The sequence below is a fragment of the Grampus griseus genome (assembly GCF_964374135.1).
Source record: "Grampus griseus genome assembly, chromosome: 10".
Classification (NCBI taxonomy): domain Eukaryota; kingdom Metazoa; phylum Chordata; class Mammalia; order Artiodactyla; family Delphinidae; genus Grampus; species Grampus griseus.
Genome location: NC_139004.1, coordinates 62,632,566 through 62,657,847, shown reverse-complemented (window position 1 = coordinate 62,657,847; position 25,282 = coordinate 62,632,566).

Sequence of the window (25,282 nt, the reverse complement as noted above, 5' to 3'; positions counted from 1 at the left end):
TGATGGGTATTGACAAGAGATAAAAAGATCCATCCCTCATACTTAATAGTGAGAAACTTGAAGCTTTCCTACTAAGATCAGATACAAGGAAAGGGTGTCTCCTCTCACTGTTCCTTTTCAATATTGTATTGGAAGTTCTAGCTAATGCAGTAAGACAAGAAAAGGAAATAAAAGGTATTCAGATTGGGAAGGAAGAAATAAAACTGTATTTGTACACAGATGATATGACTATCTAGAAAATATGGAAAGAATCATCAATAACAACAACAAAAACCTCCTGGAACTAGTAAATGATTATAACAGGGTTGCAAAATACACAGTTAATATACAAAAATCAATCTTATTCTTTGTATACCAATAATGAACAAGTAGAATTTGAAATTCAAAACACAATACCATATACTTTACCCCAAAATGAAATACTTAGGTATAAATCTAACAAAAGATGTGAAAGATCTATATGAGGAAAACTGCAAAACTCTGATGAAAGAAATCGATGAAGAACTAAATTAAATGGAGTGATATTTCATAGTCATGGGTAGGAAGACTCAGTATTGTCAAGATGCCATTTACTCCCAACTTGATCTATAGATTTAATGCAATCCCAGTCAAAATCTTAGCAAGTTATTTTGTAGATATGATTTAGTAGATCATTTTGTCTACAAAAATGATTCTAAAGTTTATATGGAGAGGCAAAAGACTCAGAATAGCCAACACAATATTGAAGAACAAAAAAGTTGGAGGACTGACATTAAAACTTACTATAAAGCTATAGTAATCAAGATGGTGTGGTATCGGTGAAAGAAGCAGACAGATAGATCAATGGAACAGAATAGAGAGTCCAGAAATAGACCCACATGAATATCGTTAACTGGTCTTTGACAGAGGAGCAAAGATCGTAAAATGGAGTGAAGATAGTTTTTTCAACAAGGGATGCTAGAACAACTGGTCATCCACATGCAACAAAATGAATCTTGACACAGACCTAACCCCTTTTACAGAAATTAATTCAAAATGGATCACAGGGCTTCCCTGGTGGTGCAGTGGCTGGGAGTCCGCCTGCCGATGCAGGGGACATGGGTTCGTGCCCCGGTCCGGGAAGATCCCACATGCTGTGGAGCGGCTGGGCCCATGAGCCATGGCCGCTGAGCCTGAGCGTCTGGAGCCTGTGCTCCGCAATAGGAGAGACCACAACAGTGAGAGGCCCGTGTACTGCAAAAATAAAACAAACAAAAAAAAAACAAAATGGATCACAGACCTAATATAAAATGCAAAACTGTAAAACTCCTAGAAGATAACATAGGAGGAAACCTAGATGGCCTTGGGTATGGCGATGACTTTTTAGATGCAACACCAATCCATGAAAGAAAGAATTGAGAATCTGGACTTCATTAAAATTAAAAACCTCTGCTCTACAAAAGACAATGTCAAAAGAATGAGATGATAAGTCACAAACTGGAGAAAATATTTTTAGAAGACACATCTAATAAAGGACTGTTATCCAAAATGTACAAAGAAGACTTAAAACTCACCAATAAGAAAACAACGTGATTTAAAAATGGGCCAAAGATCTTAAACACCTCACCAAAAAGATATACAGCTGACAAGCAGATGAAAAGATGCTCTACATCATATGTCATCAGGGAAATGAAAAGTAAAACAATAGTGAGAAACCACTACACATCTATTAGAATGGCCAAAATTCAGAACACTGGAAACACCAAATGCTGGCAAAAATGTGGAGCAACAGGAACTCTCATCCACTGCTGGTAGGAATGCAAAATGGTACAGCCACTTTGGAAGACAGTGCGGCAGTTCCTTATAAAACTAAACAAACTTGCCATATGATCCAATAATTGTGCTCCTTGATATTTACCCAAAGGAGTTGAAAACGTATGTCTACACAAAAGCCTACACGTGGATATTTATAGCAGCTTTGTTCACATTTGCCAAAATTTGGAAACAACCAACATGTCCTTCAATAGGTGAATGCATAAACCATGGTACATCCAGACAATGTTAAAAAATGAGCTATTAAGCCATGAAATGCATTCTAAGTGAAAGAAACCAATCTGAAAAGATACTATATGATTCCACCTAAATGACATTTTGGAAAAGACAAAACTATAGAGACAGTAAAAATATCAGTGGTTTCCAGGGGTTGGGGGTATAGGGAGGGATGAATAGGTGGAACACAAAGGATGGGGGGTGGTGGGGAAAGTACTCTGCATGATACTATAATGATGGGTACATGTCATTATACATTGGTTCAAACCCATAGAATGTACAACACCAAGAGTGAGCCCTAAGATAAGCTGTGGACTTTGGGTGATGATGTGTCAATGTAGGTTCATCAGTTGTAACAAATGTTCAACTCTGGTAGGGGATGTTATTATCTGGTGAAGGAGGCTATTAATGTGTGGGGACAGGGAGTATATGGGTACCTGTACCTTCCACTCAATTTTGCTATGAACGTAAAACTGTTCTAAAAAATTAAATCTTAAAAAAAAAAAATCCATCCCCACACTCTCTGTGCTCTTTACCGTGAATCTATCCATATGCCTCTTTCCCAGACCTCCTCATTTTCAGTCTTCCAGATTTGATCCTTCTGGGTTCCTGGCCTCCAGTCAAACCATTCACCACTTTCAAAAGTCCATATATAGGGGCTTCCCTGGTGGCACAGTGGTTAGGAATCCATCTGCTAATGCAGGGCACACGGATTCAAGTCCTGGTCCGGGAAGATCCCACATGCTGTGGAGCAACTAAGCCCATGCACCACAACTACTGAGCCCGCATGCCACAACTTCTGAAGCCCATGCGCCTAGAGCCCGTGCTCCGCAACAAGAGAAGCCACCACAATGAGAAGCCTGCACACCACAACGAAGAGTAACCCCACTCGCTGCAACTAGAGAAAGACCGTGTGCGGCAACAAAGACCCAATGCAGCCAAAAATAAATAAATAAATTTATTTTTTAAAAAAAGTCCATATATATTCTTATATCTGACCTCTTCTCCCTCCATACCAGGTTGATTAAGTGTACAGCTTGAAGTTCTGCCCACTGGGGGAATTTCCACCCAAACTGTCTTTCAGTCACTGAGTGGAATTATACATCAGTAGCAAGCCATTTGGGCTTATCCCCAGCCATTGAGCTGACCCATTCATTTACCAAACCTGGGCTTTTTTTTTTTTCTTCTCTCGCCATATGTGTGAGCTAAAGGAGAGGTATTAGTGTAATGACATGGGAGTCTAGACCATCTGTGCAGTTTGAGTATGCCCTCTGGACCTTCTTGGCCCAATCCTGAGCATAGCATTTTTATTATATTATGGATTGATGATGTACCTGCTTGACCATATGATTTAGTGGTTCTGACAAGATTTAGCTCATGATGGATGACTCAGTCTCTACAAAGGCCTAGTAGCATGCCAGGACCTGCTTTTCAAAGTGAATAGTTCTTTGCTGCCTTGCTCCAGAAACCTAGAAGTTTCTGCACCACAACTGTCATATTGGGGGCTTGCCAGTCCCTTCACCTCAGCTGCCTCTTGCACTGTGGAACTTTTAGGACATGTAGCCCAAAGGGAAGGGCACATTCTGTGCTATAGTCTGAAGCACAGAGGGCTACAGAGCCGTCTCTGACTCTCTGTACTCAAAACCGGAAGCCTTCTGAATGACCCAATAAATGGTCAGAGCTATATTCCCATGTGCTGATTTGTTCTAGTAGAGGTACCACTTCCAGCACAGCAGCTGCTCTTTGAAGCTACTTTTTGCTTTGCATTAGTCCTCTGTCATCTTCCATTATCCATTTGTGTTTCATTTTATCTTGGTGGGTTTTGTTTGGGGGTTTGTTGTTGTTTGCAAGAACTATTCAGCGGGATATCATGGGGATCACTGTCGTTACACTTGGGACATTGTGTTGCCTCTCATTTTGGCCAGGAGGGTTGATAGGGTAGGAGGGGCATTTTGAGCATAAAATAAGCCTTTTCTACTATTATGGTTCTACTCCTCAGGTCAGGAAACAAATGTGAGGGTCTATCAGTTAAGTACGCTCAACCCAGTTACCTACTCAGGAACCAGGGAAGTAACCACAGGATGGATCCACAGACTCATTGGATCCACTTTGAAATGGACTTGAGCTAGAATTTTGTTTTTGTCTGGCTCCTGTATAGCCCCATTCTAACAGGGGCTGTCATGGTGTTTTGGATCCCCTAAGTATGTCAGCTCAGGCCCTATGTTCAGCTGCGCTCGAAAGATATGTATATTCCACTTTCCCGGTGGTTAGTTACTCTGATAAATAGCCACAGGGCTCTTTGGGAAAGATTGGAGGGCATATTTCTTATATATATATGATCCTCCTCAGAGGACCCATCTCACCTCCGATTGATGAGCTCTGGAACTGAGAACTGACTCAGGTATGGGAACTGTAGGAGAGATCATGATTTTTCCATTATGGTGACTGACATCAATTTTTTACTCATCAGCTGTTTGTTTGGCTTTATAATGCAAAAAATAACTTCATTGACTGCCCATTCATCTCATCTCTAGGAACATCATAATCTATTAGCTACTGATCCTCAGCCCCCTGGTTGCTATTCTGGCCTTGCGGCCCATTAGGCTACTGCATTCATTTTTCTCTCAAATGGTTAAGTGCTGCCATTAGACTCTTATTGTGGAATCCTATCCATTGACCCTAGGGAGCCCAGTTATGTACCAGCATCTCCTACTCTCAACTTCGGCCAATAGGACAGCAGCCACTAAATTCTCAACAGTGCTAATGTTGCATTCTTTATTGTTTCGGTGAAGGGAATTATCCTCTGCCTGTGGGTGGGCTTTCGTGTCCTATATCCATTCTAGCATGCTGTCCCTCTGAGCCTTCTGATCCCTCCTCAGTACTCTGCCAATGAAGTTATGGAATCTCCAACTCATTTTTGGTACGCCATCATCTTTGAGCTCCAAGGAGCCGTTGCAGCAATGTATTAGGAGTGGCTTCAAGTGTCCTTGCCAAGGTGCCAAATCCTAAGTCACAGAAATGGGCCCCCTTATCAATAAACTCTTCCTTATCCAGCTTCTGTTCTACCTCCCACTCCATCATCCTCAAGATCCATGCCCATACATGCTCTTCCAGTTCCTGCCGGTCCATATTAGCCAGGTTCTTCAGCTCTTTTGGGGAATAATTTGTTCCCTCTCCAAGCAGGACAATATTTCTGTACACAGGCCATACTGATTCTCACCCCTATTTATTGGTTTAGGAGTAAGTGGGGGCAGATCTTGGGGAGGACAAAGGTTATCTTGCCAGTCTTCTTTCTGAAGAGAGGCCTTTGAATGATTTCCAGATAAGGAGAGAATGTTCTCCTCTAGCAAGGAGGAGTGAGCCACTTGCTAGACCCACCCAAGGGTTCAGGGGGGTCTGGAGTGTCCAGGTTCTTGAGGGCATCTACCCAAATGGGCCCAACTCATGTCTCAGAGACCCATGCCTTCCCAGTCAGAGCTCTGACCTGAGCAAGAGTCTTTCCAAGCATGAGAATTTGGTTCCCTTTGTAACTGCACCACTTTTTTTTTTAATTCATATTTTTAAAAAAATTTTATTGGATTATAGTTGATTTACAATGTTGTGTTAGTTTTAGGTGTACAGCAAAGTGGTTCAGTTATACATATATTCATTCTTTTTCAGATTCTTTTCTCATATAGGTTATCACAGAATATTGAGTAGAGTTCCCTGTGCTATACAGTAGGTCCTTTCTTATATATAGTAGTGTGTGTATTTTAATCCCAAGGTCCTGATTTATCCCTCCCCCCAACGTTTCCCATTTGCTAACCATAAGCTTGTTTTCGATATCTGTGTAAGGCTGTTTCTGTTTTGTAAATAAGTTTCATTTGTTTTTTTTTTTTTTTTTTTTTTTTTTTTTTTGCGGTACGCGGACCTCTCACTGTTGTGGCCTCTCCCGTTGCGGAGCACAGGCTCCGGACACGCAGGCTCAGCGGTCATGGCTCACAGGCTCAGCCGCTCCATGGCATCTGGGATCCTCCTGGACCAGGGCACGAACCCATGTCCCCTGCATTGGCAGGCGGACTCTCAACCACTGTGCCACCAGGGAAGCCCCATTTGTATCATTTTTTAAAATTAGAATCCACATATGAATGATATCATATGATATTTGTCTTTCTCTGTCTGACTTACATCATATGCTTATCTCTAGGTCCCTCCATGTTGCTGCAAATAGCATTATTTTGTTCTTTTTTATGGCTGAATAATATTCCATTGTATATATGTACCACATCTTTATCCATTCCTCTCTTGATGGACATTTAGGCTTCTTGCATGTCTTGGTTATTGTAAATAGTGCTGCAATGAACATTGGGGATGCACCACTCTTATAATGCAATCTTCGGCCTGATTCTCAGCACCTTCTCTCTGCTGCATGTAGGAGACATGGATGGGTCTCCTTAAATGCTGCCATGGGGCATTCTAGTTGTCACTGCATTTCCTGAGGTGACACTTGGCTAATCATGGCCTATCATCCTCTTCCTTTATCCCAGTCCATCCCAGGTGGGAGTTTTGGTAACTGTGACCCAGCAGAGCACCAGAGATTATCACCACCACACTTACCATCAGCAGTGGGATCCTTTTGTCAAATGACTGGCATCCAAGTCCACTATCTCAACCAGGGACTGTTTTCTAGGGCCACTTCTGTTTTATCTGGGCTCCCCTAAGATCAGACCTTGAGACAAGGATTTTGTTTTAAGGAGCTTACTTGGGAGTTGATCCCAGGAAGCATGGTGAGGGCTTGGGGGCATGACACAGAAAAGGGAAGAAAGCCAATAGAGGATATATGTTGATGAGCAGGTAGCTAGTGTGGACCACCACGCTCAGTCCTACCTTGGAGTGAGGAGGCTAGGGCATGACCCACCAGCTCCTTATTTATCAGGTCAGGGGTAGCTCCTGGGATGATAAACCTCAGCACTTCTTGTGCCTGGGTTCTGCATGTGCCAGTAGCCAAGAAAGGCCCCCAGATGAAGAGACACAATCTTCTGCAGGCCACCTCCAGGTTAGGATAAGTGGATATTTGTGGGGCATCAGTAGCATGTGGACATGTGGACGCACAATGACCAGAAGAGAAAATGCAATGGACATTCCATACATGCTGTCAGTACTCACTCATCAAATGGTAAACTCAAGGGACTTCCCTGGTGGTACAGTGGTTAAGAATCCACCTGCCAATGCAGGGGACATGAATTCGATCCCTGGTCCAGGAAGATCCCACATGCCACGGAGCACCTAAGCCTCTGCACCACAACTACAGAGCCTGTGCTCTAGAGCCCACAAGCCACAGCCACTGAGCCTGTGTGTCACAACTACTGAAGCCCGTGCACCTAGAGCCATGCTCCACAACCAGAGAAGCCACTGCAATGAGAAGCCTGTGCACTGCAACAAAGAGTAGCCCCCGCTTGCCACAACTAGAGAAAAGCCCACATGCAGCAACGAAGACCCACTGCAGCCAAAAATAAATTAAATGAAATAAATAAGTTTTAAAAAAATGGTAAACGCAAATTAGAGGAAATGACAAACGTGCTTGGCCTTTTTAGCTCAGTGTGCTCACATGGCCTGGCCATTGCTGCCTTAAAGTAGTAACAGATCTGAAAAAACGTACCTGGACTGAGTACCCAAACCAGACCCCATCTTTGTGACTCAAGAATCGGGCCCATTATAGGAGCTCAATCCAAATGTTTGTGAAACTGAACTTCTGATTCCTGCACAGGCACTGCTTAAGTCATGGAAAACTTCGGGTTGGTTGTCAAAAAGTGTGCTGTCTTGGGCTTCCCTGGTGGCGCAGTGGTTGAGAGTCTGCCTGCCGATGCAGGGGACACGGGTACGTGCCCCGGTCCGGGAGGATCCCACGTGCTGCGGAGCGGCTGGGCCTGTCAGCCATGGCCACTGGGCCTGTGCGTCCAGGGCCTGTGCTCTGCAGCGGGAGAGGCCACAGCAGTGAGAGGCCCGCGTACCAAAAAAAACCAAAAACCAAAAACCAACAACAACAAAAAAAGTATGCTGTGTTGTCTGTAATTTTCTGATAACTAAAATTTCTCCATATAAATGAACAAAGCTTCTTTAAAATCAGCCATTTGAAACATCTTTAATGCAGAATACAATTTTATGCCCTCTTAAGCAGTGAGTCATAAGCATAATCTTATCTTTTCCTGATGATTCAAAGTCACTATTGCAAGTATCAATGATTGTCCTTTTTTCTGAATTTTAGTGTTTTTTTTACACAGCAGTTTCTTATTAGTTATCTTTTTTTTTTTTTTTTTTTTGCGGCTCACCGGCCATGGTTCACGGGCCCAGCCGCTCCGTGGCATGTGGGATCTTCCCAGACCGGGGCACGAACCCGTGTCCCCTGCATCGGCAGGCAGACTCTCAACCACTGTGCCACCAGGGAAGCCCTAGTTATCTATTTTATATACATTAGTGTATATATGTCAATGCCAATCTCCCAATTCATCCCAACACCCCCCACTCCCCCTCCCCCACCACTTTCCCCCCTTGGTGTCCATACATTTGTTCTCTACATCTGTGTCTCTATTTCTGCCTTGCAAACCGGTTCATCTGTACCGTTTTTCTAGATTCCACATATATGCGTTATTATACGATATTTGCTTTCCTCTTTCTGACTTACTCTGTATGACAGTCTCTAGGTCCATCCACGTCTCTACAAATGACCCAATTTCGTTCCTTTTTATGGCTGAGTAATATCCCATTGTATATATGTACCACATCTTCATTATCCATTTGTCTGTCGATGGACAATTAGGTTGCTTCCATGACCTGGCTATTGTAAATAGTGCTGCAGTGAACATTGGGGTGCATGTGTCTTCTTGAATTATGGTTTTCTCAGGGTATATGCCCAGCAGTGGGATTGCTAGGGCATATGGTAGTTCTATTTTTAATTTTTTAAGGAACCTCCATACTGGTCTCCATAGTGGTTGTATCAATTTACATTCCCACCAACAGTGCAAGAGGGTTCCCTTTTCTCCACACCCTCTACAGAATTTATCGTTTGTAGATTTTTTGATGATGGCCACTCTGACCAGTGTGAGGTGATACCTCATTGTTGTTTTGATTTGCATTTCTCTAATGATTAGTGATGTTGAGCATCTTTTCATGTGTTTGTTGGCAATCTGTATATATTCTCTGGAGAAATGTCTATTTAGGTCTTCTGCCCATTTTTGGACTGGGTTGTTTGTTTTTTTGCTATTGAGCTGCATGAGCTGCTTGTATATTTTGGAGATTAATCCTTTGTCACTTACTTCATTTGCAAATATTTACTCCCATTCTGAGGGTTGTCTTTTTGTCTTTTTTATCGTTTCCTTTGCTGTGCAAAAGATTTTAAGTTTCATTAGGTCCCATTTGTTTATTTTTGTTTTTATTTCCATTTCTCTAGGTGGTGGGTCAAAAAGGACCTTGCTGTGATTTATGTCATAGAGTGTTCTGCCTGTGTTTTCCTCTAAGGGTTTTATAGTGTCTGGCCGTATATTTAGGTCTTTAATCCATTTTGAGTTTATTTTTGTGTATGGTGTTAGGGAGTGTTCTAATTTCGTTCTTTTACATGTAGCTGTCCAGTTTTCCCAGCACCAGTTATTGAAGAGGCTGTCTTTTCTTCATTGTATACTCTTGCCTCCTTTATCGAAGATAAGGTGACCGTATGTGTGTGGGTTTATCTCTGGGCTTTCTATACTGTTCCATTGATCTATATTTCTGTTTTTTTTTTTTTTTCTTTTTTTTTTTGCGGTACGCGGGCCTCTCACTGCTGTGGCCCCTCCCGTTGCGGAGCACAGGCTCCGGACGCGCAGGCTCAGCGGCCATGGCTCACGGGCCCGGCCGCTCCGCGGCATGTGGGATCCTCCCAGACCCGGGCATGATCCCGTGTCCCCTGCATCGGCAGGCAGACGCTCAACCACTGCGCCACCAGGGAAGCCCTATATTTCTGTTTTTGTGCCAGTACCATACTGTCTTGATTACTGTAGCTTTGTAGTATAGTCTGAAGTCTGGAAGCCTGATTCCTCCAGTTCCATTTTTCTTTCTCAAGATTGCTTTGGCTATTCAGGATCTTTTGTGTTTCCATACAAATTGTGCAATTTTTTATTCTAGTTCTGTAAAAAATGCCATTGGAAGTTTGATAGGGATGGCATTGAATCTGTAGATTGCTTTGGGTAGAATAGTCATTTTCACAATGTTGATTCTTCCAATCCAAGAACATAGTATTTCTTTCCGTTTGTATCATCTTTAATTTCTTTCATCAGTGTCTTATAGTTTTCTGCGTACAGGTCTTTTGTTTCCTTAGGTAAGTTTATTCCTAGGTATTTTATTCTTTTTGTTGCAGTGGTAAATGGGAGTGTTTCCTTAATTTCTCTTTCAGATTTTTCATCATTAGTGTATAGGAATGCAAGGGATTTCTGTGCATTAATTTGGTATCCTGCTACTCTACCAGATTTACTGATAAGCTCTAGTAGTTTTCTGGTAGCTACTCTTAGGATTCTCTTATATATAGTATCATGTCATCTGCAAATAGGGACAGTTTTACTTCTTCTTTTCCAATTTGGATTCTTTTTATTTCTTTTTCTTCTCTGATTGCTGTGGCTAAAACTTCCAAAACTATGTTAAATAATAGTGGTGAGAGTGGGCAGCCTTGTCTTGTTCCTGATCTTAGAGGAAATGGTTTCAGTTTTTCACCATTGAGAATGATGTTGGCTGTGGGTTTGTCATATATGGCCTTTATTATGTTGAGGTAGGTTCCCTCTATGCCTACTTTCTGGAGAGTTTTTATCATATATGGGTGTTGAATTTTGTCAAAAGCTTTTTCTGCATCTATTGGGATTATCATATGGATTTGGTTTTGTTTTTGTTTTTGTGATACACGGGCCTCCCACCACTGCGGCCTCCCCTGCCAGCGGAGCACAGGCTCCGCAAACGCAGGCTCAGCGGCCATGGCTCACGGGCCCAGCCGCTCCACAGCATGTGGGATTCTCCTGGACCGGGGCACGAACCTGCGCCTCCCACACCGGCAGGCGGACTCCCAACCACTGTGCCACCATGGAAGCCCTATCATATGGTTTTTATCCTTCAATTTGTTAATATGGTGTAACGCATTGATTGATTTGCGTATGTTGAAGAATCCTTGCATTCCTGGGATAAACCCAACTTGATCATGGTATATGATCCTTTTAATGTGCTGTTGGATTCTGTTTGCTGGTATTTTGTTCAGGATTTTTGCATCTGTGTTCATCAGAGATATTGGCCTGTAGTTTTTTTTTTGACATCTTTGGTTTTGGTATCAGGGTGATGGTGTCCTCATAGAATGAGTTTGGAAGTGTTCTTCCCTCTGCTATATTTTGGAAGAGTGTGAGAAGGATAGATGTTAGCTCTTCTCTAAATGTTTGATAGAATTCATGTGTGAAGCCACTGGTCCTGGGCTTTTGTTTGTTAGAAAAATTTTAATCACAGTTTCAATTTCAGTTCTTGTGATTGGTCTGTTTATATTTTCTATTTCTTCCTGGTTCTGTCTCGGAAGGTTCTGCCCCTCTAAGAATTTGTTCATTTCTTCCAATTTGTCCATTTTATTGGCATATAGTTGCTTGTAGTAATCTCTCATGATCCTTTGTATTTCTGCAGTGTCAGTTGTTACTTCTCCTTTTTCATTTTTAATTCTGTTGATTTGAGTCTTCTGCCTGTTTTTCTTGGTGAGTCTGACTAATGGTTTATCAATTTTGTTTTATCTTCTCAAAGAACCAGCTTTTAGTTTTATTGATCTTCGCTATTTTCTTTGTTTCTATTTCATTTATTTCTGCTCTGATCTTTATGATTTCTTTCCTTCTACTAACTTTGGGTTTTGTTTGCTCTTCTTTCTCTAGTTCCTTTAGGTGTAAGGTTAGATTGTTTATTTGATATTTTTCTTGTTTCTTGAGGTAGGCTTGTATTGCTAAAAACTTCCCTCTTAGAACTGCTTTTGCTGCATCCCACAGGTTTTGGATCATTTTGTTTTCATTGTAATTTGCCCTAGGTATTTTTTGATTTCCTCTTTGATTTCTTCAGTGATCTCTTGTTTATTCAGTAACGTATTGTTTAGCCTCCATGTGGTTGTGATTTTTACATTTTTTTCCTTGTAATTTATTTCTCATCTCATAGCATTGTGGTATGGAAAGATGCTTGATACGATTTCAATTTTCTTAAATTTACCGAGGCTTGATTTGTTACCCAAGATGTGATCTATCCTGGAAAATGTTCCAAGTGCACTTGAGAAGAAAGTGTAATCTGCTGTTTTCGGGTGGAATGTCCTATAAATATCAATTAAATCCATATGGTCTATTATGTCATTTAAAGCATGTGTTTCCTTATTAATTTTCTGTCTGGATGATCTGTCCATTGGTGTACGTGAGGTGTTAAAGTCCCCCATTATTTTTGTGTTACTGTCGATTTCCTCTTTTATAGCTCTTAGCATTTGCCTTATGTATTGAGGTGCTCCTATGTTGGGTGCATATATATGTATAATTGTTATATCTTCTTTTTGGATTGATCCCTTGATCATTATGTAGTGTCCTTCCTTGTATCTTGTAACATTCTTTATTTGAAAGTCTGTTTTATCTGATCTGAGTATAGAGCTATTCCAGCTTCCTTTTGATTTCCATTTGCATGGAATATCTTTTTCCAACCCCTCACTTTCCGTCTGTATGTGTCCCTAGGTCTGAAGTGGATCTCTTGTAGACAGCATATATATGGGTCTTGTTTTTGTATCCATTCAGCGAGCCTGTTTCTCTTGGTTGGAGCATTTAATCCATTCACATTTAAGGTAATTATCAGTATGTAATTTCCTATTACCATTTTCATCATTGTTATGGGTTTGTTTTCGTAGGTCCTTTTCTTCTCTTGTGTTTCCCACTTAGAAGAAGTTCCTTTAGCATTTGTTGTAGAGCTGGTTTGATGGTGCTGAATTGTCTTACCTTTTGCTTGTCTGTAAAGCTTTTGATTTCTCTGTCGAATCTGAATGAGATTCTTGCCGCATAGAGTAATCTTCATTGTAGGTGCTTCTCTTTCATCACTTTAAATATATCATGCCACTTCCTTCTGGCTTGTAGAGTTTCTGCTGAGAAATCAGCTGTTAACCTTATGGGAGTTCCCTTGTATGTTATTTGTCGTTTTTCCCTTGCTACTTTTAATAATTTTTCCTTTTCTTTAATTTTTGTCAGTTAGATTACTATGTGTCTTGGCACGTTTCTCCTTGGGTTTTCTGTGCTTCCTGGACTTGGGTGGCTATTTCCTTTCCCATGTTAGGGAAGTTTTCAACTATAATCTCTTCAAATATTTTCTCGGGTCCTTTCTCTCTCTCTTCTCCTTCTGGGACCCCTATAATGCGAGTGTTATTGCATTTAATGTTGTCCCAGAGGTCTCTTAGGCTGTTTTCATTTCTTTTCATTCTTTTTTCTTTATTCTGTTCCATGGCAGTGGATTCTAGCATTCTGTCTTCCAGGTCACTTATCCGTTCTTCTGCCTCAATTATTCTGCTATCGATTCCTTCTGGCGTATTTTTCATTTCAGTTGTGTTGTTCATCTCTGTTTGTTTGTTCTTTAATTCTTCTAGGTGTTTGTTCTTTAATTCTTCCAGGTCTTTGTTAAACATTTCTTGCACCTTCTCGATCTTTGTCTCCATTCTTTTTCTGAGGTCCTGCATCATCTTCCCTATCATTATTCTGAATTCTTTTTCTGGAAGGTTTCCTATCTCCACTTCATTTATTTGTTTTTCTGGGGTTTTATCTTGTCCCTTCATCTGGTAAATAGTCTTCTGCCTTTTCATTTTGTCTATCTTTCTGTGAATGTGGTTTTCATTGCACAGGCTGCAAGATTGTAGTTCTTCTTGCTTCTCTGTTGCCATTTCTAATGTGGTATGGGTTTGGAAAATAAATAGAGAAGCTAATTAGAGTTACATATCCTCAGAGTGAGGGCTTAAGGGACTCCCCTGTGAGTGAAGTGCATAGACTTTGTGGCATCTTGGCTGCTCCAAGACCTTTTCAGGTTGCTTTATAGGGGAAAGTTAACCTTCCAGGTCATCAGCTTTGTTTCAAATAGATGTTTCCATGTAATGAATTCTGGATAAGTGAGATAGTATGCCCTTTATTTATTTCTCTTACTTTATTGCACTGGCTAGGACCTCTAGTATGATGTTGAATAGAAGTGTTAATAAGGAGTATCCTTGCCTTGTTGCCAGTTTCTGGGGGAAACTTAAAGTATTTTACCAATAAGGATAATATTCACAATATTCTGTAGTAGAATAAGGATGCTCTTTTCTATTCCTAGTTTGATAAGAGCTTTCATAAGAATTATAAATGGGTGTTGAATTTTGCCAAGTGCCTTTACTGCTTTTGTTGGGATGATTTAATTCTTCTCTTTTTTCTCCTGTTAATGTCATGAATTACAACACTTAATTTTCTAATGTTAACTAATCTTAGATTCCTGAAGCATACTCCACTTGGTCATCATGGTGGGTGCTGTGGGCATGTAGACCATGCGGGCAAGGGTTGAACTGCAGCTAATTTGAGTCTTGGCAGAACACCTTGTGATTTTCCCAGTAGCACAAGGGTGGGAGGCTGGTGAGGAGCTGCTCCAAGGCCATCTCCCCTTCCCCCACCTAAATACCCTGGGAGGAGGACTCTGATGAAGCTCTCATAAACTCGGGGGTAGACCTGCTTAGCTGCAGTCTACACTTGGCTCCTCAGCATCGTGGCATCCCACAGCTTCTGTTGTAGCTACCCTGCTGTTTTTGTTTTGGTGCTATCCTTTCTGGTATGTGCGTGAAGGGCCCCTCAGAGCTCGCCCATTTTGCCTTCCTCTCTTCCATTGTCTAAGTAAGTAATAAACCGCCTGAATGTAAAAGTGGCTTATTGTATCTCTACCATGTGACTCAGTCCAGCCACCGCCTCACCTTGGCTGCTGCTGTGTGTTTGGAACGAAGGACTGTGGCCCCAGCTACTGGAAACGTCCAAGGCAGTCAGCCCTTTGTGGATTGCCCAGCTAAAGAGAACTACTTCGCCCAGGTTTACACTCCCCTTCAGGGTGACTGCATCCAACTGTTCATGGAGAAGTATAAATCCCCAGCATGGGACTGTGCTGAAGTGTGCCTCATCCTCAGAACGCCCCTCAGGATCGCGCGCCCTTCCACTGGGCCTGCCAGTCCTGCTTCCTTCCCTTCCCAAGGGCACTCCCTAATAGATGTCCAACTCACCAGCACACCTCGGAGTCTGCTTCCCAAGGGACCTGACCTGCAGTGGTCATGTTGTACTGTCCTTTTACACCTTGCTGATTCCTATTAGTTGATATATTATTTAGGGTTTTTGCGTCAATATTTATTTTAGAGATCGGTCTGGAATTTTCCTTCCTTGTAAAGCAGCTGTTAATTGAAAGCCACCAGTAGTCTTTCTGAATCAATAGCTGATTAACATTCAACTAAACCTTTGAATACTTTAACCAGTGTTTACTCCACTTTGTATGTAGAGTCAATTATCTGTCATCAGAAACAAGCCCATCTTAAAACAAAGAGCAGGCACTTAGTGAGGAACATGAGTGAGTTAGATGGCAGGGGATGGGTAATGAACAACGACCACTACCCCCAGGACAGCTGCCCTGTTAACCGTGAAAGGTCTTCTTAAATTACTAAGGCCACCGATCTGTGTCCCAGGGCTTCACACAGAAGGTGAGGAACTTGCTGTGTGGCCCAAATGTGGATTCTGTTAACAGTGCCATTCTGCAAGTGCCTCCTTGGTCAGGCTCCCAGTAGTCGGAACCACCTGCCTTCTGTCACTTTAATTTTATATTTTCTGCTTCCTTCTACTCTGCTTTCTTTTTTATTAATCGAAGTATAGTCGATTTACAATATTATGTTGGTTTCAGGTATACAGCATAGTGATTCAGTATTTTTGCAGATTATACTCAGTTATAAGTTATTACAAGATAATGGCTATAATTCCCTGTGCTATACCGTATATCCTTGTTGCTTATCTATTTTATACATAGTAGTTTGTTAATCCCATACCCCTAATTTGTTCCTCCCCCTTTCCTCTTCCCTTTGGTAACCACAAGTTTGTTTTCTTTATCTGTGAGTCTGTTACTGTTTTGAGTACACATTCATTTGTATTATTTTTTAGATTCCACATATAAGTGATATCGTACAGTATTTGTCTTTCTCTGTCTTATTTTAGTAAACGTAATATTCTCTAGGTCCATCCATGTTGCTGCAAATGGCAGGATTTCATTCTTTTTTATGGCTAATATTTCATTGTGTGTGTGTGTATATATATATACACACACACATATACACACTGCATCTTCTTTATCCATTTGTCTGGTTTTCTTTAATTTTTATTAAATACTGGAGTATAGTTGATTAACAATGTTGTGTTAGTTTCAGGTGTACAGCAAAGTGATTCAGTTATATATATACATGTATCTCTTCTTTTTCAAATCCTTTTCCCATTTAGGTTATTACAGAATATTGAGCAGAGTTCCCTGTGCTATACAGTAGGTCCTTGTTGGTTATCTATTTTTTTTTTTTTAAATATTTATTTATTTTGGCTGTGCCGGGTCTTCGTTGCAGCACACAGGATCTTTAGTTGCAGCATGCAGACTTCTTAGTTGTGGCATGCGGACTTAGTTGCAGCATGTGGACTCTTAGTTGCGGCATGTGAACTCTTAGTTGTGGCATGCATGGGGGATCTAGTTCCATGACCACGAATCAAACCCAGGCCCTGCATTGGGAGCGTGGAGTCTTACCCACTGGACCACCAGGGAAGTCCCTGGTTATCTATTTTAAATATAGCAGTGTGTATACGTCAATCCCAACCTCCCAATCTACCCACCCCCCCCATCCTTCCCCCACCTTGGTAACCATAAGTTCGTTCTTTAAGTCTGTGAGTCTGTTTCTGTATTATAAATAAGTCATTTGTATCATTTATTTTAGATTCTGCATATAAGTGGTATCATATGATACTTGTCTTTCTCTATCTGACTTACTTCACTTAGTATGATAATCTCCACGTCCATCCATGTTGCTGCAAATGGCATTATTTCATTCTTTTTTATGCCTGAGTAGTATTCCATTGTATATATGTACGACATCTTCTTTATCCATTCATCTGTCGATGTACATTTAGGTTGCTTCCATGTCTTGGCTATTGTAAACAGTGCTGCAATGAACATTGGGGTGCATGTATCCTTTCGAACCATGGTTTTCTCTGGATATATCCCCAGGAGTGGGATTGCCAGATCATATGGTAGCTTTTTGGGTTTTTTTAGTTTTTTTAAGGAACCTCCATACTGTTCTCCATAGTGGCTGTACCAGTTTACATTCCCATCAACAGTGTAGGAGGGTTCCCTTTTCTCCATGCCCTCTCCAGCATTTATTGTTTGTATACTTTTTGTTGATGGCCATTCTGACTGGTATGAGGTAATATCTCATTGCAGTTTTGATTTGCATTTCTCTCATAATTAGTGATGTCGAGCATCTTTTCCTGTGCCTCTTGGCCATCTGTATGTCTTCTTTGGAGAAATGTCTATTTAGGTCTTCTGCCCATTTTTTGATTGGGTTGTTTGTTTTTTTAATATTGAGCCACATGAGCTGTTTGTAAATTTTGGAGATTAATTCCTTTTCAGTCACATCGTTAGCAGATATTTTCTCCCATTCTGTGGGTTGTCTTTTCTTTTTGTTTATGGTTTCCTCCATTCATCTGTGATGGGAACTTGGGTTGCTTCCATGTCTTAGCTATTGTAAATAGTGCTGCTGTGAACATTGGGCTGCACGTATCTTTTTGAATTAGTGTTTCGTTTTTTCCAGATATATACCCAGGAGTGGAATTACTGGACCATATGGTAGTTCTATTTTTAGCTTTTGTGGGGTTTTTTAAAGATTTTTATTTATTTTTTATTTATTTATTTTATTTTATTTATTTTTTGGCTGCTTTGGGTCTTCATTGCTGCACGCAGGCTTTCTCTAGTTGCAGCAAGCAGGGGCTACTCTTTGTTGCAGTGCGCAGGCTTCTCATTGCAATGGCTTCCCTTGTTGCAGAGCACAGGCTCTAGGCATGCGGGCTTCAGTAGTTGTGGCTCGCAAGCTCTAGAGCACAGGCTCAGTAGTTCTGGCACACGGGCTTAGTTGCTCCGTGGCATGTGGGCTCTCCCCGGACCAGGGATCAAACCCATGTCACCTACATGTGGATTCTCAACCACTGCGCCAGCAGGGAAGTCCCTATTTGTAGCTTTTTGAGGAACCTCTATACTGTTTTCCACAGTGGCTGTGCCAATTTACATTCCTACCACTATGCATTCTTGCCAAATGTTTTTGGACTCTAATGTAACATCTTTAGACCTGCTCCTGGGTCCACGGTGGGTATTGCCCTTAGATAATTATTACATTATTCTAAACAAATAAACCACCTTATTTTTAACCACCTTTTTGAGATAAAGTTTACAATAACATACACCTATTTTAAGGTACAGTTTGATGAGTTTTGGCAGTATGTTAGAAGAAGAATGCGCTGTGGTAACGTAATAATAATGGAGTAGAATTAGGAGGATTAAGAGTGTCGGAGGGGGACTTCCCAGGTGGTCCAGTGGTTAAGAATCTGTGCTTCCACTGCAGGGGGCATGGGTTTGAACCCTGGTCGGGAAGCTAAGATCCTGCATGCCACGTGGTGCAGCCAAAAAAAACAAAGAGTGCCAGAGGGATGCTGGATGCAAGATCAGTGGGCGGGTCAGAGTAGGCCTCACTGAGGAGACACTGAGCCAAGGCTGTGAGGGGTCAGCCCTGGGGGATGAGCACCCCAAACCGAGGGAACACCAGGGGAAAGGCCTTGGGTGGGAGCGGCCCTGGCGTGTTGAAAGGCAGCGAGGAGCTACATGCCTGAATCATGTCAGCAAGAGCAGCAGGGCAGGATCATGCTGGCCTGGGGGACTGCTGGAGAGATTCAAGGTTTTACTCTGAAAGAAACATTGTGGTTGTGAGCCTTGGAATGATAAAATCTGATGACATTTAAAAGGACCAGTCTGGGTATATTAAGAATAGACTGGGCTTCCCTGGTGGCGCAGTGGTTGAGAGTCCGCCTGCCGATGCAGGGGACATGGGTTCGTGCCCCGGTCCGGGAAGATCCCACATTCCACAGAGTGGCTGGGCCCGTGAGCCATGGCCGCTGAGCCTGCGCGTCCAGAGCCTGTGCTCCGCAACAGGGGAGGCCACAACAGTGAGAGGCCCGCGTACCGCAAAAAAAAAAAAAAAAAAGAATAGACTGTCCTTGGGCAAGATTGGGAGCAGGAGCAGGAGCACTTTAGGATTCATCCGGGTGAGAACCAATGACTTAGACCAAGGTAGGAGCAGCAGAGGTGGTAAGGGTGTGATTGAGTCTGGACTTTCTTTTAAATTGAACTAAAACTTACATAAAAGTGCACAGTGCAAAGAATTTTCACAAAGTAAACACTTCATGTAGGACCAGGATGAAGAATCGCTTATTATCTGCCCCCTGGGACTTCCCTGGTGGCGCAGTGGTTAAGAATCCGCCTGCACCACCTGCCAGTGCAGGGGTACAGGTTTCAGCCCTGGTCCAGGAAGATCGCACATGCCGCTTAGCAACTAAGCCCGTGCACCACAACTACTGAGCCCACGTGCCACAAGTACTGAAGCCTGCGTGCCTAGAGCCTGTGCTCCAGAACAGGAGAAGCCACCGAAATAAGAAGCTCATGCACTGCAACGAAGAGTAGCCCCTGCTTGCTGCAACTAGAGAAAAGCCTACGTGCAGCAACAAAGACCCAACAGAGCCAAAAATAAAATAAATAAAATATTTTTTTTAATTAAAAAAAAAAAAAAGAATCCACCTGCCAATGCAGGGGACATGGGTTCGATCCCTGGTCTGGGAAGATCCCACATGCAGCGGAGCAGCTAAGCCCATGCACCACAAATACTGAGCCCACACACCACAACTACTGAAACCCATGCGCCCTAGAGCCTGCACATCGCAATTATTGAGCCCATGCACCGCAACTCCTAAAGCCCGTGCACCTAGAGCCCGTGCTCTGCAACAAGAGAAGCCACTGCAGTGAGAAGCCTGCACACCACAATGAAGCGTAGCCCCCGCTCGCTGCAACCAGAGAAATACCACTCGTAGCAACGAAGTCACAACGCAGCCAAAAATAAATAAACAAGTTAATTAATTAAATTAAAAATTTTTTTAAATAAATTGAAGTAAAACTTACATAAAAGTGCATAGACTCCTTCTTGCGAGAGCACCAGAATCACAACTAACTGCTTAACAGTCATCGACAGAAAGACACTGGAACTTACCAAAATAGACACCCCATATCGAAAGACAAAGGAGAATCCACAATGAGATGGTAGGAGGGGCGCAATAACAATAAAATCAAATCCCATAACTGCTGGTGGGTGACTCACAAACTGGAGAACACTTATACCACAGAAGTCCACCCACTGGAGTGAAGGTTCTGAGCCCCCAATCAGGCTTCCCATCCTGGGGGTCCGACAACAGGAGGAGGAATTCCTAGAGAATCAGACTTTGAAGGTTAGCGGGATTTGATTGCAGGACTTCGACAGGACTGGGGGAAACAGAGACTCCACTCTTAGAAGGCACACACAAAGTAGTGTGCACATCGGGGCCCAAGGGAAGGAGCAGTTCCCATAGGAGACCGAACCAGACCTACCTGCTAGTGTTGGAGGGTCTCCTGCAGAGGAGGGGGGTGGCTGTGGCTCACTGTGAGGACAAGGACACTGGCAGCAGAAGTTCTGGGAAATACTCCTTGGTGTGAGCCCTCCCAGAGTCTTCCATTAGCCCCACCAAAGAGCTGGGTAGGCTCCATTGTTGGTTCACCTCAGGCCAAACAACCAACAAGGAGGGAACCCATCTCCACACATCAGCAGACAAGTGGATTAAAATTTTACTGAGCTCTACCCACCAGAGCAACAGCCAGCTTTACCCACCAACAGTCCCTCCCATCAGAAACTTGCACAAGCCTCCAGCCACCAGAGGGCAGACAGCAGAAGCAAGAATAACTATAATCCTGCAGCAGGTGGAACAAAAACCATGTTCGTAAAAAGATAGACAAGATGAAAAGGCAGAGGGCTATGTACCAGATGAAGGAACAAGATAAAACCCCAGAAAAACAACTAAATGAAGTAGAGATAGGAAACCGTCCAGAAAAAGAATGCAGAATAATGATAGTGAAGATGATCCAGGACTTAGGAAAAGAATGGATGCAAAGATCGAAAAGATACAAGAAATGTTTAACAAACACATAAAATAATTAAAGAACAAACACCTAGAAGAATTAAAGAACAAACAAACAGAGATGAACAACACAATAACTGTAATGAAAAATATGCCAGAAGGAATCGATAGCAGAATAATTGAAGCAGAAGAACGGATAAGTGACCTGGGAGACAGAATGGTGGAATTCACTGCTGCGGAACAGAATAAATAAAAAAGAATGAGAAGAAATGAAGACAGCCTAAGAGACCTCTGGGACAACATTAACTGCAACAACATTTGCTTTATAGGTGTCCCAGAAGGAGAAGAGAGAGAGAAAGGACCCGAGAAAATATTTGAAGAGATTATAGTCGAGCACTTCCCTAACATGGGAAAGGAAATAGCCACCCAAGTCCAGGAAGTGCAGAGTCCCATACAGGAGAAACCCAAGGAGAAACACATTGAGACACATAGTAATCAAATTGACAAAAACTAAAGACAAAGAAAAATTATTGAAAGCAGCAAGGGAAAAATGACAAATAACATACAAGGGAACTCCTATAAGGTTAACAGCTGATTTCTCAGCAGAAACTCTACAAGCCAGAAGGGAGTGGCACGATATATTTAAAGTGATGAATGAGAAGCACCTGCAACGAAGATTACTCTATGTGGCAAGAATCTCATTCAGATTCAACGGAGAAATCAAAAGCTTTACAGACAAGCAAAAGGTAAGACAATTCAGCACAACAAAACCAGCTCTACAACAAATGCTAAAGGAACTTCTAAGTGGGAAACACAAGAGAAGAAAAGGACCTACAAAAACAAACCCATAACAATGAAGAAAATGGTAAGAGGAACATACATATCGATATTTACCTTAAACGTGAATGATTAAATGCTCCAACCAAAAGACACAGGCTTGCTGAATGGATACAAAAACAAGACCCATATATATGCTGTCTACAAGAGACCCACTTCAGACCTAGGGACACATACAGACGGAAAGTGAGGGGTTGGAAAAAGATATTCCATGCAAATGGAAATCAAAAGAAAGCTGGAATAGCTATACTCCGATCAGATAAAATAGACTTTCAAATAAAGAATGTTACAGGAGACAAGGAAGGACACTACATAATGATCAAGGGATCAATCCAAGAAGAAGATATAACAATTATAAATATACATGCACCCAACATAGGAGCACCTCAGTACATAAGGCAAATGCTAAGAGCTATAAAAGAGGAAATCGACAGTAACACAAAAATAATGGGGGACTTTAACACCTCACTTACACCAATGGACAGATCATCCAAACAGAAAATTAATAAGGAAACACAAGCTTTAAATGACACAATAGACCAGATAGATTTAATTGATATTTATAGGATATTCCATCCGAAAACAGCAGATTACACTTTCTTCTCAAGTGCACACGGAACGTTCTCCAGGATAGATCACATCTTGGGTCACAAATAAAGCCTCAGTAAATTTAAGGAAATTGAAATCATATCAAGCATCTTTTCTGACCACAACGCCATGAGATTAGAAATCAATTGCAGGAAAAAAAACAAAAAACAGAAACACATGGAGGCTAAATAATACATTACTAAATAACCAAGAGATCACTGAAGAAATCAAAGAGGAAATCAAAAAATACCTAGAGACAAATTACAACAAAAACACAATGACCCAAAACCTGTGGGATGCAGCAAAAGCAGTCCTAAGAGGGAAGTTTATAGCTATACAAGCCTACCTCAAGAAACAAGAAAAATCTCAAATACACAATTTAACCTTACACCTAAAGGAACTAGAGAAAGAAGAACAAACAAAACCCAAAGTTAGTAGAAGGAAAGAAATCATAAAGATCAGAGCAGAAATAAATGAAATAGAAACAAAGAAAACAATAGCGAAGATCAATAAAACTAAAAGCTGGTTCTTTGCGAAGATAAACAAAATTGATAAACTATTAGCCAGACTCATCAAGAAGAAGAGGGACAGGACTCAAATCAATAAAATTAGAAATGAAAAAGGAGAAGTTACAACAGACGCTGCAGAAGTACAAAGCATCCTAAGAGACTACTACAAGCAACTCTATGCCAAAAAATGGACAACCTGGAAGAAATGGACAAATTCTTAGAAAGAATTTGTCCCTCCAGGTCTGAACCAGGAAGAGATAGAAAATATGAACACACCAATCACAAGTAATGAAATTGAAACTGTGATTAAAAGTCTTCCAACAAACAAAAGTCCAGGACCAGATGGCTTCACAGGTGAATTCCATCAAACATTTAGAGAAGAGCTAACACCCGTCCTTATCAAACTCTTAGCAAAAATTGCCAAAGAAGGAACACTCCCAAACTCATTTTATGAGGCCACCATCACCCTGATACCAAAACCAGACAAAGGTACTACAAAAAAGAAAATTACAGACCAAAATCACTGATGAATATAGATGCAAAAACTCCTCAACAAAATACTAGCAAGCAGAATCCAACAACGCATTAAAAGGATCATGCACCATGATCAAGTGGGATTTATCCCAGGGATGCAAGGATTGTTCAGTATATGCAAATCAATCAGTGTGATACACCATATTAACAAACTGAAGAATAAAAACCATATGATCATCTCAATAGATGCAGAAAAAGCTTTTGAAAAATTCAACACCCATTTAGGATAAAAACTCTCCAGAAAATGGGCATAGAGGGAACCTATCTCAACATAATAAGGGCCATATATGACACACCCACAGCAAACATTCTTAGTGGTGAAAAACTGAAAGCATTTCCTCTAAGATCAGGAAAAAGACAAGGATGTCCACTCTCACCACTGTTATTTAACATAGTTTTGGAAGTCCTGGTCATGGCAATCAGAGAAGAAAAAGAAATAAAAGGAATCCGAATAGAAAAAGAAGAAGTAAAACTGTCACTGTTTGCAGATGACATGATGCTATACGTAGCGAATCCTAAAGTTGCCACCAGAAAACTACTGGAGCAAATCAATGAATTTGGTAAAGTTGCAGGATACACAATTAATGCACAGAAATCTCTTGCATTCCTATACACTAATGATGAAAAATGTGAAAGAGAAATTAAGGAAACACTCCATTTACCATTGCAACAAAAAGAATAATATACCTAGGAATAAACCTACCAAGGGAGACAAAAGACCGGTATGCAGAAAACGATAAGACACTGATGAAAGAAATTAAAGATGATATAAACAGATGGAGAGATATACCATGTTCTTGGATTGGAAGAATCAACATTGTGAAAATGACTGTACTACCCAAAGCAATCTACAGATTCAATGCAATCCCTATCAAATTACCAATGGCATTTTTTACAGAAGTAGAACAAAAAATCTTAAAATTTGTGTGGAGACACAAAAGACCCCAAATAGCCAGAGCAGTCTTGAGGGAAAACAACAGAGCTGGAGGAATCAGACTCCCTGACTTCAGACTATACTACAAAGCTACAGTAATCAAGACAATATGGTACTGTCACAAAAACAGAAATATAGATCAATGGAACAGGATAGAAAGCCCAGAGATAAACCCACGCACATATGGTCAACTAACCTATAACAAAGGAGGCAAGGATATACAATGGAGGAAAGACAGTCTCTTCAATAAGTGGTGCTGGGAAAACTGGACAGCTACAGATAAAAGAATGAAACTAGAACATTCCCTAACACCATACACCAAAATAAACTCAAAATGGATTAGAGACCTAAATGTAAGACTGGACACTATAAAACTCTTAGAGGAAAACATAGGAAGAACACTCTTTGCCATAAATTACAGCAAGATCTTTTTTGATCCACCTCCTAGAGTAATGGAAATAAAAACAAAAATAAAGAAATGGGACCTAATGAAACTTAAAACCTTTTGCAAAGAAAAGGAAACTACAAACAAGACAAAAAAACAACCCTCAAAATGGGAGAAAATATTGGCAAATGAATCAACGGACAAAATATTAATCTCCAAAATATATAAACAGCTC